Source organism: Myxine glutinosa, chromosome 9 (assembly GCF_964187855.1).
Source record: "Myxine glutinosa chromosome 9, kmMyxGlut1.1, whole genome shotgun sequence".
Taxonomy (NCBI): Eukaryota; Metazoa; Chordata; class Myxini; order Myxiniformes; family Myxinidae; genus Myxine; species Myxine glutinosa.
Window position 1 is genome coordinate 77,273,401 of NC_136269.1, and position 3,768 is coordinate 77,277,168.

The 3,768-nt window shown below is 49.4% G+C and overlaps 1 non-coding gene across 1 annotated transcript; it reads left to right on the top strand.

Moving 5' to 3' along the window:
• Window positions 1-2,144: 2,144 nt before the first annotated feature.
• Window positions 2,145-2,217, top strand: TRNAC-ACA (transfer RNA cysteine (anticodon ACA)). Its single transcript has one exon. It is a non-coding gene; the product is annotated as a tRNA-Cys (tRNA).
• The last annotated feature ends 1,551 nt before the right edge of the window (window positions 2,218-3,768 follow it).

Sequence of the window (3,768 nt, forward strand, 5' to 3'; positions counted from 1 at the left end):
TGAGGAACAGAGAAACCCAAGGTATCACCGCCATCGGAACGAGGGTCAAGCTGGGCTCAAGTCTTTCACGAACCTGCTGGCCAGGCCCAACGTTCAAATATGGTTGGAGGAGGAATTTGTCATTTGTTCCGGCTGCCTGCGAAAGCTCGCCCATGCTTCCTGAAGTACACTGGGATCTGCAACGTCGACCAACGAAGACTGGCAGACCGTCAGTGAAAAGGCACGGTCATGTGAAGTCCAGCAGGGTTCAGATAGAGGTCATGTGAAGTCCAGCAGGGTTCAGATAGAGGTCATGTGAAGTCCAGCAGGGTTCAGAAAGATGTCGTAGGAGGTCAATCAGGGTTCAGAAAGAGGTCAGAGGAGGTTCAGCAGGGTTCAGAAAGAGGTCATAAGAGGTCCAGCAGGGTACAGAAAGAGGTCGCAGTAGGTCCAGCAGGGTTCAGAAAGAGGTCATGTGAAGTCCAGCAGGGTTCAGATAGAGGTCATGTGAAGTCCAGCAGGGTTCAGAAAGGAGTCATGTGAAGTCCAGCAGGGTTCAGATATATGTCATGTGAAGTCCAGCAGGGTTCAGAAAAGTTGGTGCATTCATTTGTGTTCAGCTGCAATTCCGAGTACTTGTCAGAGGCCTTTGTGCGCGTGGCTCAGGAAAGTGCACGTCTGCGACAACCGGAGACCCCTTACGTTGATCACTCATTATTGCAGCACTAAAACATATCAGTAGGAGTGATAGCTAGTAGTCACATGGGCCAGTGGCGCAATGAATAACGCGTCTGACTACTGAATCAGAAGATTGTAGGTTCGACTCCTACCTGGCTCAAAACTGATTTTGACTTCACTTTTAGCAATATTTAATGAAGTCGCGTGGTCGCTTTGCTTCTTCAACATATTTTCCTGAAGTCGAATTCATTGGAGTGGTAGTCCACCCCTTGGTGACGATTGAGTAACCTTGGTCACCTCTTTAAAATACAGTCGCGACCCTCGCGTCAAGGATTTGGCAACAGATTAGGTCATCTTCCCGTTCCAAACCTGCTTTTTTAGTTCTACTTCCTTGAGGAACAGAGAAACCCAAGGTATCACCGCCATCGGAACGAGGGTCAAGCTGGGCTCAAGTCTTTCACGAACCTGCTGGCCAGGCCCAACGTTCAAATATGGTTGGAGGAGGAATTTGTCATTTGTTCCGGCTGCCTGCGAAAGCTCGCCCATGCTTCCTGAAGTACACTGGGATCTGCAACGTCGACCAACGAAGACTGGCAGACCGTCAGTGAAAAGGCACGGTCATGTGAAGTCCAGCAGGGTTCAGAAAGATGTCGTAGGAGGTCAAGCAGGGTTCAGAAAGAGGTCAGAGGAGGTTCAGCAGGGTTCAGAAAGAGGTCATAGGAGGTCCAGCAGGGTACAGAAAGAGGTCGCAGTAGGTCCAGCAGGGTTCAGAAAGAGGTCATGTGAAGTCCAGCAGGGTTCAGATAGAGGTCATGTGAAGTCCAGCAGGGTTCAGAAAGATGTCGTAGGAGGTCAATCAGGGTTCAGAAAGAGGTCAGAGGAGGTTCAGCAGGGTTCAGAAAGAGGTCATAGGAGGTCCAGCAGGGTACAGAAAGAGGTCGCAGTAGGTCCAGCAGGGTTCAGAAAGAGGTCATGTGAAGTCCAGCAGCGTTCAGATAGAGGTCATGTGAAGTCCAGCAGGGTTCAGATAGAGGTCATGTGAAGTCCAGCAGGGTTCAGAAAGATGTCGTAGGAGGTCAATCAGGGTTCAGAAAGAGGTCAGAGGAGGTTCAGCAGGGTTCAGGAAGAGGTCATAGGAGGTCCAGCAGGGTACAGAAAGAGGTCGCAGTAGGTCCAGCAGGGTTCAGAAAGAGGTCATGTGAAGTCCAGCAGGGTTCAGATAGAGGTCATGTGAAGTCCAGCAGGGTTCAGAAAGGAGTCATGTGAAGTCCAGCATGGTTCAGATATATGTCATGTGAAGTCCAGCAGGGTTCAGAAAAGTTGGTGCATTCATTTGTGTTCAGCTGCAATTCCGAGTACTTGTCAGAGGCCTTTGTGCGCGTAGCTCAGGAACGTGCACGTCTGCGACAACCGGAGACCCCTTACGTTGATCACTCATTATTGCAGCACTAAAACATATCAGTAGGAGTGATAGCTAGTAGTCACATGTGCCAGTGGCGCAATGGATAACGCGTCTGACTACAACTCAGAAGATTGTAGGTTCGACTCCTACCTGGCTCAAAACTGATTTTGACTTCACTTTTAGCAATATTTAATGAAGTCGCGTGGTCGCTTTGCTTCTTCAACATATTTTCCTGAAGTCGAATTCATTGGAGTGGTAGTCCACCCCTTGGTGACGATTGAATAATCTTGGTCACCTCTTTAAAATACAGTCGCGAACCTCGCGTCAAGGATTTGGCAACAGATTACGTCATCTTCCCGTTCCAAACCTGCTTTTTTAGTTCTACTTCCTTGAGGAACAGAGAAACCCAAGGTATCACCGCCATCGGAACGAGGGTCAAGTTGGGCTCAAGTCTTTCACGAACCTGCTGGCCAGGCCCAACGTTCAAATATGGTTGGAGGAGGAATTTGTCATTTGTTCCGGCTGCCTGCGAAAGCTCGCCCATGCTTCCTGAAGTACACTGGGATCTGCAACGTCGACCAACGAAGACTGGCAGACCGTCAGTGAAAAGGCACGGTCATGTGAAGTCCAGCAGGGTTCAGAAAGATGTCGTAGGAGGTCAAGCAGGGTTCAGAAAGAGGTCAGAGGAGGTTCAGCAGGGTTCAGAAAGAGGTCATAGGAGGTCCAGCAGGGTACAGAAAGAGGTCGCAGTAGGTCCAGCAGGGTTCAGAAAGAGGTCATGTGAAGTCCAGCAGCGTTCAGATAGAGGTCATGTGAAGTCCAGCAGGGTTCAGATAGAGGTCATGTGAAGTCCAGCAGGGTTCAGAAAGATGTCGTAGGAGGTCAATCAGGGTTCAGAAAGAGGTCAGAGGAGGTTCAGCAGGGTTCAGAAAGAGGTCATAGGAGGTCCAGCAGGGTACAGAAAGAGGTCGCAGTAGGTCCAGCAGGGTTCAGAAAGAGGTCATGTGAAGTCCAGCAGGGTTCAGATAGAGGTCATGTGAAGTCCAGCAGGGTTCAGAAAGGAGTCATGTGAAGTCCAGCAGGGTTCAGATATATGTCATGTGAAGTCCAGCAGGGTTCAGAAAAGTTGGTGCATTCATTTGTGTTCAGCTGCAATTCCGAGTACTTGTCAGAGGCCTTTGTGCGCGTGGCTCAGGAACGTGCACGTCTGTGACAACCGGAGACCCCTTACGTTGATCACTCATTATTGCAGCACTAAATCATATCAGTAGGAGTGATAGCTAGTAGTCACATGGGCCAGTGGCGCAATGGATAACACGTCTGACTACGAATCAGAAGATTGTAGGTTCGACTCCTACCTGGCTCAAAACTGATTTTGACTTCACTTTTAGCAATATTTAATGAAGTCGCGTGGTCGCTTTGCTTCTTCAACATATTTTCCTGAAGTCGAATTCATTGGAGTGGTCGTCCACCCCTTGGTGACGATTGAATAACCTTGGTCACCTCTTTAAAATACAGTCGCGACCCTCGCGTCAAGGATTTGGCAACAGATTACGTCATCTTCCCGTTCCAAACCTGCTTTTTTAGTTCTACTTCCTTGAGGAACAGAGAAACCCAAGGTATCACCGCCATCGGAACGAGGGTCAAGCTGGGCTCAAGTCTTTCACGAACCTGCTGGCCAGGCCCAACGTTCAAATATGGTTGGAGGA